This window comes from Rattus norvegicus, chromosome 4, assembly GCF_021556685.1.
Source record: "Rattus norvegicus strain SHRSP/BbbUtx chromosome 4, alternate assembly SHRSP_T2T, whole genome shotgun sequence".
Classification (NCBI taxonomy): domain Eukaryota; kingdom Metazoa; phylum Chordata; class Mammalia; order Rodentia; family Muridae; genus Rattus; species Rattus norvegicus.
This window is the reverse complement of record NC_141537.1, coordinates 127,986,711-128,003,041: the sequence shown is the minus strand read 5'-3', so window position 1 is coordinate 128,003,041 and position 16,331 is coordinate 127,986,711. Positions and strand designations below refer to the sequence as shown.

At 43.7% G+C, this 16,331-nt stretch overlaps 1 protein-coding gene and 1 long non-coding RNA gene across 51 annotated transcripts in view; one reads left to right on the top strand and one right to left on the bottom strand.

Moving 5' to 3' along the window:
• Magi1 (membrane associated guanylate kinase, WW and PDZ domain containing 1) overlaps positions 1–16,331 on the top strand; it is a 603,975-nt gene that overhangs the window by 54,063 nt on the left and 533,581 nt on the right.
• Positions 11,935–14,361, bottom strand: LOC147994982 (uncharacterized). Its single transcript, XR_015686076.1, has 2 exons — positions 13,947–14,361; positions 11,935–12,815 (listed from the first exon to the last, which is right to left on the bottom strand). It is a non-coding gene; the product is annotated as an uncharacterized LOC147994982 (long non-coding RNA).

Below are 16,331 nucleotides of genomic sequence, written 5' to 3'. Positions count from 1 at the left end.
ACTCAGAGATCTGCCTACCTCTGCCTCAAATGCTGAGATTAAAAGCGTATGCTAACATGTTTAGCTTCTAAACACTTGTTAAATATGTTTTTATCAGCAAATAATATAGCATTCTGTCCTCAGATTAGTTTTCTGCTCCCAAAGGAAGTTTTCCTTTCTTTGTAGATGACCAGCTTGAGACATATAGTTGAAGTTCTTGCCCAAGAGAGGGTATCTGCTGCCTCTCACTTCTCTGCAGTGGCCTTTCTATCCCTCCTTTGAGAATGATGGCCACCCCTGGGCTTTCTTTCATGAACCATCAGGTATGACTGTCAGGAATCTCTGTAACTTTCTTGATTTGTGAGGATCAAGGTAACCATGATCTTCTCTCGAGTGTGTAAATTAGGGAATGTTCAGGATTGACTGGAACCTGTGAACATTATCTGAAGAGGGGGTGTTGAGTCAAGGAAGACTTCTTGCTTTTCTTTGAGATAAGATCTCTGTAGGTAGCCCTAGATGGTCTCAAACTCAGTATGCAGACAGGGATGGCCTCAACCTCACAAGATCTGCCCGTTTCTGCCTCTTGAGTAGATGTAGGACACCTCGCCTGCCTAAAGGAGAAGTTCTTAACTCTCCCCTGACTTTGAATTCAATGTCTTCTGTGTAAAATGACCTCCGTGGGCCATGCGGTGCCTGGTCACTTTGGTCATATGCACAGATGTTCTTAGTGGTCAATGAGAGAGAGTTGGTGTTAGTTGTTACACAGGGGTCCTTCTTGGAAATGTAAACCACAGGAGACAGAAAGGTTGTAAATACCTCTCTTGAAATTCTTGAAAACTCTCTCGTACTGTCATATTACAAATGGTTAATGAGAATGAAGGTCACTGAAGTGAGAACAAACAAGACTTATTTACCAGCTTAGGTCTTCAGGTCTCACTATATAGTCCTGGCTATCCTGGAACCCACATAGAAACTGAGTCGGCCTCAAACTCATAGAGCTCCACCTGCCTATGGAGCAGTTATGCAGTGACCACTTACTACATATAGTATTACATACTCACACACAGGTGCACACGCGCTTCAGGACTATTTGCCACTGGATTACCAGTCGGTGTACCTTTTCCTAGAGAAGGCTTTTCTCCACTTTTAGGACTCCTTAGTTGCTTGGGTTTATTGTGTAGAGTTGAGGCCTCATGGACTTTTTCCACATTAGCATGTCCCTGATCCCCGGGCCTGAGGTGCAGAAGTTGTATGACAGATGTCTCATTTGGCACTGGGCTCGACAACTGTGATTTGGTCAACTGTGGTTTTATACAGTGCTTTCACGCTGTTTCTGAGAGAGGTTTCCTTGCCGAGGGGTGAGGGCTACACTTATCTTCGGGAATTAGGATAAATAGAATGTGTTTAGGTATTTTGCTGGTTTAGTACTATGGTGGTTATAGGTTTTGAGACTAGAAAAAAAAAACTTTCAATATATGAGTATTTACTAACTGCCTCTTTGAAGGCAATGTCAATATTGTCACAGAACATTGGAAGTTGTGTTCAAAACAGAGCCAACATCACTGATAGTAAGTTGAGTTAGATTCAGTTTAGCTCACTTTCTCTTTCTTTTATTCCCTCCTCCCCTCCTTCCCTCCCTCGTTACCTCCCTCCTTTCCTTTCTCTTTCCTACTCTTCTTTCTCCTTTCCCATTTGGAGGCAGAAAATTGTAACATTAAAACTAACATTCTTATAACAATGCCATTTTGAAATTCCTAGTGACTTTACTAAGATCCATGAGTGATCAAAATTTGGTACAGTATCCCGCACCTATGATGATGAGGCTGCTGACACAGGAGGATAGCCGTAAGCTAGAGATCAGTCTGGTCTCTGAAGCAAGTTCGAGGCCAGTCAGGGCTACAACCCATCCTAATTTTGTCCTTAGATGAATTTGTCTCTGGGATCTGAACCAGGGTGAATCTCTTAAGTTTGAATAGCGGAAGTGTGTAATTAGGTAAGAGATTGAGCAAGCCAACCTAAAAGTAGCTTTTGCATTGATATTCTCCAAGTGCAGATTCATACAGCCCTGGTCCTCTCACCCTGGCAACCTTAGTGACTTGCTGTGGCTCAGAAGGGAAGGTGAGCTTGTTTTCTTCTGAGTGCATTCATCATATTTGAAATACTGGTTAGATATTAAATGAGTATACTGGTTAGATATTAAATGAGTATACTGGTTAGATATTAAATGAGTATACTGGTTAGATATTAAATGAGTATACTGGTTAGATATTAAATGAGTATACTGGTTAGATATTAAATGAGTATACTGGTTAGATATTAAATGAGTGTACTGGTTAGATATTAAATGAGTATACTGGTTAGATATTAAATGAGTATACTGGTTAGATATTAAATGAGTGTACTGGTTAGATATTAAATGAGTGTACTGGTTAGATATTAAATGAGTATACTGGTTAGATATTAAATGAGTATACTGGTTAGATATTAAATGAGTGTACTGGTTAGATATTAAATGAGTATACTGGTTAGATATTAAATGAGTATACTGGTTAGATATTAAATGAGTATACTGGTTAGATATTAAATGAGTATACTGGTTAGATATTAAATGAGTATACTGGTTAGATATTAAATGAGTATACTGGTTAGATATTAAATGAGTATACTGGTTAGATATTAAATGAGTATACTGGTTAGATATTAAATGAGTATACTGGTTAGATATTAAATGAGTATACTGGTTAGATATTAAATGAGTATACTGGTTAGATATTAAATGAGTATACTGGTTAAATGTTCTAAGGATATAGTTCCATTACTTAGGTTTAGCTTATATTGAGCCTCTGTCCTTCAAGCTCTTTGGGGGCCGGTGTTTTGAGGATACCGGTGATTAGTGTCGTCATCTAAAGTGAAGAGTGGAGATGGGGTCAGCCTGCTTGCCTGGGGTTGACAGGCGTAGCCCTATGTCCCCTGTGGTGACTGCAGTGACGAAGAGCTTCAGGTTTCTGCCCTTTCTGGTGTGTTTTCTTGGGCAGGTGAAGCAGTATGCGCCATGTAGCTTGTACCATGCTGGAGTATACTGAGGGAGTGGAGATGGCAATGGTGCCCACCTCTTGGGGTGGTTACAAGAAGGACATCCAGTGACTAACAGATATGTCAGTTGACTGGTGGTGCCTGACACAGGAAACTTCATGTGTTAAAGAGAGCTCAGCTGGAGTAGGGACTAGATGAGAAGACACTTGCCCCAGTGACAAAACTTGAGAGCAACCGAGACCTCATCAGTTGATTATACCGGAACGCACTGCTTTTTATTTTATAGTTTTGGGCGCTGAGGGTCACACCCAGAACCTCACGTACTCTAGGCATGAGCTCCTCACTGAATGGCCTCCCTAGCTCCAGTGCGCTCCTGAAGAAGAAGTTAACGGTGAGGCCCACACTCAGTGTACCACGGTCATGAGTAAGTTATGTGTGGTAATGCTCGAACACTCCCCTGCCTCACTTTTCTTCCTGATTTCCAGGGCCGTCCGTCGCTAAGAGACATTTCCTAGGAGAACTTCCCGCTTATTGCCAGGAATAGTGACCAGTGTGCAGTGACCCAGTGCTTAGCTGCTGCTTCTCGAGTGCCCAGCCTGTATGTTCCGAAGGGAGGTCTCTTCTCTGCAGTCACAGCTGCTGCGTGAGCCACTTTTCAGCATGGGTTTAGAGTAGAATGAATAGCTCTGGGTTTTGGTCTCACCACCTGACACAGCCTGTGTACCTGTTCCTTTAGGAACCACCCAGGACTCCAGCTATTGAGTTTATTAAGGAAGGAGTTCGTTCCTTGAAGAGGTGAGGCATAATGCCTACCCTTGACCCACATTTCAAAAACCGAAAGGAGAAAGCAGAAGATAGTTCCGGTTTTTGCTAATCCTCTGTGAGCGCTTTAAGGTTTTTATGAAGGGAGAGCGAAGCCATTTAGATTTCCCTGAAGCCATGGGAGCCGAGTTTTACAAGCATATCCCTGAGGAAGTTAATCAGGTTTCCTTGGGGTTGCTGGGCTACGGTGCTTAGAGGAAAAATAGCACCACCCTGAAGAGTAAGAATAGCAGAAACCACATGTCCCCGTGAGCTCCAGCCAACTGCTCCTGAAGGAAATGGAATCTCACTGCTAGGATGGTTTTTGTTGGACAGCTTTTTGATTAAGCAACAGGTTCCTTCCCAGCCTGGGAATGTGTTTTATTAAAGATACAAATATTGTTATCTGAGTGCGTGTGTATTGGGGGAGGCGGGAGGTGCTAGGTTATGCTGTGCTTTGTGTGTATGAAATTGGATTGGATTTTATGTTTAATTCTTACACATTTCTCCATTTGTTTGTCGCTTGCTTTATCTTTTTGAGTCAGGGTCTCACTAGGTAACCTTGGCTGGCCTGGCACTTGGTATGGACACCAGACTGGCTTTCGACTCACAGAGACCCATTTGCCTCAGCCTCCCCAATGCCGCCATCAGAGGCGAGGGCCACCACACCCTGCATTTTTTCCAGAGATCTTGATATTTCTGTGTTTAGCTGTGGCAAAACAAAACAAAACAAGACAAATGAGCCTTGACTGTTTTAGGTTGGTCCCTGCACCAGCTCCTTGGATTAAGAAAGAAGAGTAAATAGGGTAGCTATTTAAGCTCGTTGAGAAAGAGAAATGCTGCTTTTTGGGTCCTTGAAACCACGGCTTGTGAATGAAGACACCAGGAGCTGACTCACCACTGAGCTATGATTCTGATGGCTCCTGTGATTGTGATGAAGGCAGAGTCAACAGTGGGGTTGGCCGGAGGGGACATGGTTAGTGATCATCTGGGTGGGATTGGAGCCAGAAAACCATTTAGGCAAGAGTTGAGTCAGCCTTCTGCATCTCTCTGCCCAGCATGCTACACTCTAAGAGCCTTCAGTGAGCAGGACAGAGAAAGTCGCTGCTTTCTTGGGAAGGTGCCAGGATATCCTGAGTAAGATCATGGGCCGGGGAGAGAGATAGTCAGTCAGTAAAGTGTTTGCTACACAACAGTGATGACCTGATCTGCAGAAACCATGTGGGAAAGCCAGATGTGCTAGCAGGTACTTGCATTTCCAGCTCCGGGGAGGGGGAGGCAAGGACAGGGAGTTCCTTAGGGGGATTTATTGGCCAGCTAAGCTAGCAGAATAACAAGAATGACAGCATCCTGAGAAATGGCAACCAAGGTTGGCCTCTGGTCTCCACACACAGGCACATACCATGTGCACTTGTAGCTTCAGATACTTTGTACCTGGACACACACCAACATGTTCCTCAATCCCCACCCCCAAAAGATCGTGCATTTAGATGCAAACTAATCACTTAGAAGCTGTGTGTCTTGAGTATATTAGCCTCTGTGCTTTAGATCTGTAACAAGCATATTCCTTGCCTCCCACAATCCTGGGAACCAAAGTTCTGAGAGTGGAACCTGGATCTTCACAGTTTTTCCATATAGGGTAAACCTTAGTTTTTATGCCCGATTCTTTTTTTTTTTTTTTTTTTATAGGTTTACTTTTTCTGTGTGTACATATGGCAAGTAACAGGCAAACTGCTGAATAAAGGTGAACAAAATGAACAGCCAGCAGTGAGAGATCGGGGACCATGGTGGTGCAGTCTCAGGTCTGCTGCTCAGAGAGACCCGGCTGGAGACAGGACCAGGGCTTGGAGTGCTGGTGACAAAGGGTACTCAGAGAACAGAGCCATAGTTCCCAGAAACACAGGAGACTTGGCAAGTCTGGCAAAGAGCAGCAAGCTATTGAGGCGCAAATGCTGCATTTGTTTTCTCATTGCCGTGACCAACATATTGGCTGACAGGAAGAAGCCGAGTGAACAAGAGCTCATTTTGGCTCATGGTTTCAGAGTTGAGCCCCTCATGGTGGGCTGGAGCGGCTCAGTGGTGGTAGGAGGGTGTCATCGATGGCCTTCTTCACCGCATGGCCCTGAACTTAGAAACAGAGCTGGATTGGAACCAGAGGTGATGTAAACCTCTAGTTCACTCTGTCTACCTGCCCCACTTTCTTCTGCTAGGCTGGACTTCCAAAGGCTTTATGAATGTTCCAAACAGTGCTGTCAGCTGGGGACCAAGGGTTCATCCACAGGAATCTGTGGGAGCTATGCCTGTTCAAGTGGATACAAATGGAAGATAGCATAAGGAGGAGAGAGGTCAAATGGGGCCTTACCTGCCATGGAGACCAGCTTGTCTTTTGCCTTTGGTTTTGTTTTAAATAAGACTTCTGGGTTGTCTCTGAGCAGCAGCGTGACCCACTGTGAACCGAGTGTATGCTCTACGGGTAGTTAAAGGTGGATGCAGACTTGGTAATACTGACCACTTTCCAAGTCTGCTGCTGGGAACGTGGTGAGGTGGCAGAGTCTGATGACGTCTGCTCTCATTTTCAATGCAGAGATGCCCCAAGTACAGATTGAATGGAAAGAAACCTTGTAAAGTCATCACCCCTTACAGGCCAGCACCAACTGTCCTTTAAGAAGGCCCAGGGTTAAGTGCTTTAAGTGACATTGATCTCCTGGAATTAGAGTTTGAAAGATTGCATGCTGGGATGGTCTCCATCTCTTGTTAACTTGAAATAGTTTAATGGCTCCTGTTTGAAAATGCCTGTGACTGTCCCACTGTGAAGGAAGATGCCAGCCCAGGGCTCCTGCTACCTGTTGCATCCTTTGAACAAAGCAAGCGTGAAGTATGCAGCGTGAATTAATTTGACGTATGCGGTGTGAATTAGGGCCAGCTGTAAAACTTTGCATCCAAGCCCAGGCCTTCCTTGGCCCCTTCTGCTTCATCTGTGCTGTGTGGTTTGATTGATTTTGCTTTCGTTCAAATAATGTCAAGTGCAAGAGTAATTAATTATAGAATGGAATTTGACTTTTTTCTTAAAAAAAAACAAAAACAAACCTCCGTTATAATTCATTAGTTAGAAAGGGCTTTAAAATAAATTTTATATAATTGCTATTTGCTAGTGTTTAAAAAGATTTTTTTTTTTTTTTTTTTTACTTTATAAAAATGGGGCTAACAGATGGCTCGGCAGGTAAAAGTGCTTCCTGAAACTCATGGTGACCCGAGTTGGGTCCCTGGAACCTTCATTGTATGAAGAGAGAACCAGCCCCTGTAAGTTGTTCTCTGACTTCCACAAGTACACCATGGCATGCCCCCATCCCTGAAATGTCAAAAAGTCTTTAAATATGTATGTTTTCCTCTCATTATCTGTGGAAGGTTGGTTTCAGGACACCACAGATACCCAAGTCCTTTAAATACACTGCCGGGTTATTTTCATGTAGCCATGCGCAGCCTGCCCTGTATACTTTATAAAGTGCCTCCCTAGGCTGCCCATAATCCCTAAGGAGTGCACATGGTGAAGAATTAGTTGTGATGCTTTACTGTGTAGAGAGTAATGACAAGAAGGGCAATCTGTATATTGGACACAGATGCAGTCTCAAGGATCTACAGGGGTAGAACTCACAGACTGGCTATTGACAGAATGGGAAATTACATCACTTAGAGTATTTGTGATGGCTTGCTTTATTTGTGACAGTCTCATGACTTCCGTCACGTGTGGGCTGGCTGTGGGAGAGTGTCAGCAGTCACAACTGGAACAGAGAGTTCGAGGCCACCAACCCCCCTGGCTTGTTGGCACTCGGACCTGTGATGTAACGTTGAGAAAGGGCAAGTGTGAAGCATCAGCAGTAAAGAGTGTCTTCTGGGACTTCCATCATTTATTGACAGTGGAGCTCAGCCTGGCATGTGTTTCCTCTTAATTCTCAGATGAAATACATAACTTGAAATTCTTTCTGTCACTGTGTATTGGGGCTAGGGAGATAGCTTGGCTCCTTAGGTGCTTGCTGTGTGAATATGAGGACCTGAGTTGGTGCCCCCAAACCACACAGAGAGCGAGGAGTGAAGTGACTTTGGTGGTACACTTATGCAACCCCCGGACACTTAGGAGGAAGAGGTAGGAGTTTATGAGTTCAAGGCTATGTAGTGAGATTCCCATCTTAGAAAGACAGCAACTTACAATGAAGTCCAAGCAAAATCCTGAAGCTCCAAAGTAAAATAACAGCTGGAACAACTGAAGTCTGGGGTGGTGACATTTGCTTGTAATCCCAGTGTTAAGGAAGTGAATGCTGGTAGGTCAGTGGTTACAGCCTTCCTAATGTCATGACTCTTTAATACACTTCCTCCTGTTGTGGTGACCCCACCCATACAATAATTTTTGTTGTTACTTCATAGCTGTAATTTTGCCACTGTTATGAATTATAAATATCGTATGTTTTCTGATGGCCTTAGGTGTGACCCTTGTGAAGGGTCATTTGACCCCCAAAGTGGTTGCAAGGGGTTGAAAGTCACTGATTCAGAATCCATGTCATAATTCCTTACAGCTCACTGGCTAGCTAGTCATGCCTACTTGGTAAATTCCAGCCAACTAAGAAACTGTCTGAAAAAGCAAGGTGGTTAACTCCTGAGGAGCAGTCTCTAGAGTTGTGTCCACTTGCACTTGATCTCTATCTCCCCCCCCCCCTCTCCCCCCACCCTCCCACCCCCTTCTCTGTTCTCTGGAAACATCTTAAATGAGGAAAACAATTCATGCCAAATAACGAGGCCGAAGGTTTGTGCTGTGATGGAAGATATCGGGCTCCAGACAGTCCACATTTAAGACATGACTTCAGTCCAAGTCTGAGCGACATTTGGTTACAGGCGAAGATATGACGCTTTTTGTGATGTAACAACTGCCATGGGTTCAGATGTTTTAGGGCATCCTGGAAGGGTGTTTTCTTTTTACCACATGTCTTATATAAAGTACGGTGTTCCAAGAAGGGTTAGAAGTGACAAGGTTGTTTTGGGGCCTTTCTTCTCTTTTATGTCTAGCCAATGTTTCATAAAGAAGATTTTGGAAATTGGTCTCTGGCTACTGATATATTTGCTGAGTCAAGTCCTGAGTTTTCAGAATGAAATTATTCTTGCCACGAGTTGCAAGTTGGGCAGCCAGAACATTTCAGTTGTTTTTGGGTGAGGCAAAAAATTCAAGTTGACATTTCTCACGGATAATTGCTGTTTTTTAAAATAGATACTTCCTTTTTAAACTTTGGTGCATATTATGAATGACTTGTATAAGCTGATGCAACTATGCAAAATAATCCTGCCTCTCATGCCTAGTGGGTTTGTCGCTGGTAGGTCCGGACTGAGAGTTTATGAAGATCTGAAACTCTGAAGACCACCAAGATTTCCCTCCAGTTGACTTGGCATATCTGTGACTTGCCATTTGTAAGATTAATCCTTTTGTCCTAGACATTTTTCTCTTTCCTTCTCTCTTGGATCCTCTGCCCTGTAGGGAAGCCATGTGACAAATGGCCTATGCAGTGAGAGGCTCAGGTGCCCTGCTGTGTACAGCTACTTCAGGAGAGTTGTGGGCAGTAACTGTAGCTCTCCTCACCACACCGATGTGAAGCTGAGGCAGTCAGCCAGCCACAGCCACTGTTGGAGTCCTGACTCATAACTGCCGTTAGATAATAAATATTGGTTATTTGAAACCAGCAGAACCAGACTCATTTGTTACACAGCCATAAATAACCATTACAAACTTGTGACATAGGTTACCTAATTGATCTGTCCCCCGCTACCTGCTTCTGTTGGTCCATGATTTCAGTTGTCCTTTGAGGGTCACTGTCTCTGCAACTGGTCTTGCTCAGCAGGATATAAGAGAGTGTGCTCTGGGATCTGTGCTCTCAAGGTAAGAGGGACATTCTGCCCATAGAGTCACAGTCTACCCTATCGTTTCCCTAGTATTAACACTTTAAAAGTAACTTAATGTCTTTACGTTTGTGTATCTTTTCCTTGTCGTATTCTTTATACTAATTGTAAATATGGAACTGTCAACATTTCTTTAAGCCATATTTAACATAAACCAAAATGAATTTTCGATAAAATGAAATAACCCAGCATGTATTTTATGACATCCTTATTTATGTTGTGTCATTCTTTAGTTGGATTAACTAGCCTCATTGTTTACATTTTACCCTGATTATATGAATTGTTCTGAAAATAAAAAGCATTTAGGGAAGATAAGAAGACAAGCTAAACAAATAAGTTCTAATACTGACAGAATGATTTCAGTATGCTGAATTTGGGGCTAAACCATTCATGTGTTTTCCTTATCTTTATCTTCTGAAAGTGTTGTAACTATGACATCTGGGTTTTGGTTAATAAAATTAAGATTTAGAGTAGTTAATTATTGCAAAGTCTAAAAATCTGGAGATCAGTTTTAATCTAGGCCTCCGAACACTACCCTCTGCTGGATGCGTGAAGTCAGTCAAGTTCATACCCCCTTAGAAGTTGCTTTTCTATATGCAAAGTAATGCTAATGCGTGCTAATGCTATCCCAAGGATCCAGGATGTGTGTATACCTGGGTAATAGATGTTCATCACTCACAGTTGGATTCTGGGTTGCCCTTAGTACTGTTTCCCCCATCTGTTTGCCTTCCTCATCCATCCTCCTGAAAATTAGCGTCTTTTCTTTAACTCCTCACCTTAGCAAGAATACCTGAGATTTCAAGCTCCATGGAGATTGTGAGTGAAAGTTGTTGGACACATTAGTTCCGGCCTAATAAAGATTTTACAGTGTAGTGTCCAGGACAGGGTCACATTTCAGAAAGGAAGTTAATAGAACTACCTAGTAATACATTTATAAATTAAATAAAAAGTATGTTATAGCTGGGAGATTTGGTATTCACACTTGAAAATGGGCAGAACTGTCAAAGGTATAATGGTTAAGCAGCAAAAGTTATTATTTATTGGTGTTAGTGTCTTTTCCGCAGCAGTTAATGGTGTGAACGGAATGGTGTGAATGGTAGCTCTGTCCACGTGTGCGGTTTCTTCCCTTCTATTGTGTTTTGATTCCATTGGGTTTTTTGAAGTGGAGCAGGAACTGCTTTCAGGTGGAAGCTGGCAGCCTTAGAGATTCTGTATACTGCTCTGTTGGAGGAGTGGGGCTGTGAGAGCCTCACCTCCAAGTCCCTGCCCTTTTATGTCCCAGCACCACGGGCTAGGTACTTTTCTTGTTGTGACAAAACACTTGACATAGTAACTTAAGAAAGGAGAGGTTTATTTAGACTCATGCTCTGAGAGGATAGATGTAATTTCTTATCTTGCGGGTGGCTCTATAATGGCGGTATCCTGTAGCGGATGGACCAGGAATGCCTAGAGAATGCCTGACTGGAAGAGGGGCTAACAGACACCCCCCCCCCCCAAAAGCACATGCCCCCAGTGACTTCTTTCCTCCAGTCAGGCCCCACCTCCTAAGGATTCCACTGGATTTCAGCCTCTAGCTAGAGACCCATGTGTTCAGACCCTTGAGCCTGGAAAAACTAAAGACACACACAATCTCATCTCTTTGGTTTTCTTCTTCTCCCCCGCTAAGTCTTTCCCCCCTTCGCCTTGAATTTTCCTCTGTTGGATGGGATATGTGGGAATGTGGAATGATGGCTGAGTGTGCCCAAGAGGAAGTTATATTGAACTTGGGGAGGGCAGGAAGTTTGTTTCTCTGCTGGTCAGTGGATAATGGCACCTCTATCAAGCACAGATCCGTCACATAAACACTAAGTATTTAAATGGAAAAAGAGAAAGCCTCAACGATTCTCACTCTGTGTTCCTTGGTCTGAAGGAGGAACCACACCATGGGGCACTGCAGGAAGTCAGGCTGCATCCAGCTTCATCTCTGGCTGGAGGAAGTGCCTGATTTGGCTGACACAGTTGGCAACAGTTGTGCTCTGTGATTGTTCTTCTTTGATTCCTTTGCATTGCATAAAAACACATGTTTGAGTTGGGTTCAGATCATGCTTCCTCTTTGGGCAAAGGTCTTGAGCAGTAGAACGGTTTGCTTGCTTACCACCTCCCCTGGAAACTTAGGAGAGGAGAAAATCATTCAAGGGCGATGCTGAGGTCTGCAGTGCTTCTGAAACACAACGCTGGTTTCTCTTTAAATAAGATGGTCCTTAGTAGGATCCTGAATTAGATACAGCATGTGCTTTCTGAATGCAGAACTCCACTCAAGGCCACAAGCCATAGACCCGACCCTTAAGGAAGGCTCTGGAGCAGCGGTTCTTCACCTTGTTTAATCCTGCAACTCTTTAATACAGTTCTTCATGTTGGGGTGACCCCCAACCATGATAGGATTTTGTTGCTTCTTCACAACTGTAATTTTGCTCTGTAGTCTACTGAGGCTGTTAAGTAACACTTCATCAGCATTCACATTCTGTGTCTTTCTCTTTAGATAGCAGCTGACATTTCTGTAATTGTAGAATATAGGCAATCTGAATGCATGCTGTAATATTATTCATTGATTACTCTGTTGTTGGGGAAGCCATGAATAACTGTAGAGACTTAGTGCATTGGGCAGCTCTTTTGAAGGTGTGTGCGAACTTCCTCTAAGGCCTGTAGCATACAACAACAAGATGGTGGCTTCTAGCTGCAGCTTCATAGGCTGGAGATAAGGTTTTGCTCAGGCTGTGAACAGAAAAGTTTGAACAACAAGCTAAATGTCAGTCAAGAAGCCCTTTCTTGGTACTGAAAAATCTGAGAAATCAGTTTAGTCTTTGTAAGTCAGCGGCTGCTGTTCTCCTTGGCACCCATAGAGATGGGTTTGGTTGTCCGAGGGGAAGTGGAGGCCAGAGATGCTGGTGGGCATGCCGTGGTATCCAGGACAGCTTTCCACATCATACACCATGAAGTCAGCAATTCTCAGCTTTAGAAATCCCTTTGCTCCTGACAGTTAACAGCCAGGAAGGGTGAGTGCCATGCTTTTCGGTGTGGGGAAGAAGCTAAAAGACAAAGTGAGGGAAGCATCCATGAACAGTTATGTTTACTCCGTGTTTTTCAAAAGGACTTCATGTATAGGGTAAAAGAATCCAAAGTTTACGGAGGATATCGTTGTTCTGTGGAACCCCTGTTGCTGTTCCTTGTTCTGGTGCTGGTTCAGCCACATCCGAATATGTGTCTGTCTCTCCCTTCAGGTAAGTATAGAATAATATGTATGCACATAACATAGAAATATGCTTCCTGTGTGTGTATTTTTTTTTAAGATTTACTTATCTTATCTATGTGAGTACACTGTTGTTTTCTTCATACATACCAGAAAAGGGCATCGGATCCCATTATAGATGGTTGTGAGCCCCCATGTGGTTGCTGGGAATTGAACTCAGAACCTCTGGAAAAACAGTCAGTGCTCTTAATGGCTGAGCCATCTCTCCAGCCCCAGCTTCCTGTGTTTTTAAATCATGTGTTTGTGTGTATACCACCTGCATGCTTAGTGCCTGTGGAGGGCAGAAGAGGAGGCTACATCCCCTGGAATGGAGGCTACTGTGAGCCACCATTTGGTGCCTGGGTCCTCTGCAAGAAAAACAAGTGTTCCTAACTGAGCGCTGGTTTCCACTGCTGCAGCCCAATTGTATTCACTCTGATGATCTGGCCTTTATTGGGTCTCAGCGTTCTGTATGTAATGCACCTAACCAGTTCTCCACCGATGAGCGCCACTTCCTTCCAGTCTTTTGGTTTTGCAAACAATGCTATGATGACTCTATATCCTTAAATTTGTATCACTGTGCACAGCAATACTGTTTATAAAATAGAATGCTAGCAGTGGAGTTGCTGGTTCAAAAGGTAGGCGCTCTTTGTATCTGTCTAAGGTTTTGCCAAATTACTAACCTTTCAGAAACATGCTGTGCCTTTTACTTTTACTGATCATACTTAAAGCCCCATCCCCCTGTTTTCTGTTCTATTCCTCATTTCTTCCTGACCCTCAGCCTAGAAGTGGTCAGGGCTTTACCTCAAATGTCTACTCTGTCTCAGTCTGGGGAACACTTACCCCAGAGTTGTGCCTAAGAAACACTGCTAGTCCTCTTTGAGAGCCTGCCTGGATTCTCCTCCAAGGCAGGGTGATACTGGAGACTCACCTTCTCACTTCCTCCCCTTGCTTTTGCAAGCTCCTCTGGTAAGGCCCCTCCTGCACTTTTGCAGTCTCAGTGCCTGCCAGGCTTTTAAGGACAGGTCCTCATCTGTGGTGCTTGGGACTTGGAGCCTATAAACTTGTCTTGGGTCCTTGCCAGTGCATAAAGATAGGCGCAGTTAGGCGCCCGCATTCCTTACCATTTTCGAGCCAGAGGTATCTGCTTGCATGTGTAGTGTCAGAAGACAGGTTCCCCTCGAGGTCTTTGGCCTGGTATTTCTATGCACACTTGTGTTGGGAGAGGATTGCCCTTACTTGGCTGGCAGAGGACCCAATCTGACAGTTCATTTGTTTCTTTTTCCTAGTCTTGGCCTCCAGATGGGGTACCCTGTAACTTGATTCGGTGTTTACAGAGTTCAACTGGGACGAGCTTGGGGAGGGATGGTGTCTGGGAGGGGTCCTTTCAGCCTGCATTGACTTCGTTCCTTATTTACAGCTCTCCACTCTCTTCTAATGTTTCTCTTCTGTTTTAAATGTTGACTCATACTTTAAGAAATTATTTCATGGGGCTGGGGATTTAGCTCAGTGGTAGAGCGCTTACCTAGGAAGTACAAGGCCCTGGGTTCGGTCCCCAGCTCCGAAAAAAAAAAAAAAAAAGAACCAAAAAAAAAAAAAGAAATTATTTCATTTTAAAATTATCATATATGTATATATGAATGTATATGTGAAGTATGTATATATGTATGTATGTATGTGTGTGTGTGTGTATATATGTTCATATATATGAATGTTTTGCTTATATGTACGTGCACCTCATATGTGCCGGGTGCCTGCAGAGGCCAGAAAAGAGTGTTAGACCCCTTGGAATTAGAATTACGTTACAGCTTCCTATGAGCTGCCATGTGGGTGCTGGGAACTGAACTCCGACCCTCTGCAAGAGTGCAAAGAGCACTAACTGCTGAGCCATCTTTCCATCTACTCACTGTAAAAGTTTAAATGTACAGTGAAATTGAAAGAATTTTATAGTAGTCCCTCTTATGCCTGATGCTTAGATTCTGCCTCAGACATTTACGGGGCTCAATTTGATGGACCATCTGCTATTCCTCTAGCCTTCCTCTGGAGTCTTTCACTAATGGTGTGTCAAAGGCTCACACACAGGTTGTTAGCAACTTAGGCTTTGAAGACAGACTAATGACGTTTGAGTCCCGAGTGTGCTGTTCTTCATCCTGTGAAGTTCCAGAATGCCTCTCTGTGCCTTAACAGTATCAGCTATGAAATGGAAATATCAATGGTGACCTCATAGGGTTTGGTGAGGGTGAGGGAGGAAGGACATATAGATTGCATTTAGGACAGAGACTTTTGGAGTTTGTTTAAGTCATGTAGCATGCTATTATAGTCAATGACTTAACATTGTGTTTGTGTGTTATAAAGGAAACAGGTTTCGTGGAGAGACAGCCGCTATGTCCCCGCCACTCTGCCTACTACATTTGTCCCTCATCCTTGTTCTTCAGATCAGCCTTCAGATCACTTTCACACATGAATAAGTTGGTGCTTCCTTGCTGCCCACTGTGCAGCTGAGTCACCGGTCCGCCATATTTGTCTCTAGTGATGTGCATACTTGACTCTCTTTTTTAGTCCCATTCTACAGAGTGAAGGATTTGTATGCAAGGTGGCAGAGGCTCTCGCAGTTGGAAAGCTTGTGCATCTGAATTGTGACACCAGGGACACACACCCATGCACTTTCCCTTTAAGGCATGACCTTGAGTTCTCAAAGGTCAATTGCTTTGCTTGGTCCTGTATCTTGCCAAAATGACTTCCCTGACACCCAGTTTCCAGCTCCAGTCTTCTTGTTGGGCTCTGGCTGATCTAGCTGGATTAGAATCACCTTGGGGTGTTTTTTTTTTTTTTGGGTTCTTTTTTTTCGATGCTGGGGACCGAACCCAGGGCCTTGCGCTTCCTAGGTAAGCGTTCTACCACTGAGCTAAATCCCCAGCCCAAGGGGGTGTTTTAATAGAGAGTTTGTTACTTGCTTCACCTCTGAGGTGCTAGAGAACTCCCAGTTTGCTGGGAAAAAGGTTAGGGAACAAAGAAGTGGATTCTACTCCCATCTTAAGTGGGGCATTTCGGGAGAAGGCGTTTCTTTAGGGCATAAGCTGTTGCTGTGATACCATTTTCTGCTTCTGGTGTGTACCTCATGCTGTAAAGATGGGGGGGGGGCTGTCTTTACTCCTTTTTCCATTCAGATTCTTTTCCATAAATTCTCTGCTTATGAAATTATCCCAGAGAAGTCTCTTTCAGGTAGTTAATAAGCTTTTAAGGGGTTAGTAAGATGGCTTAGGCTGCAAGATGCTAGACATTGCAAGCCCGAAATCCACATAAAGGTTGAAGGAGA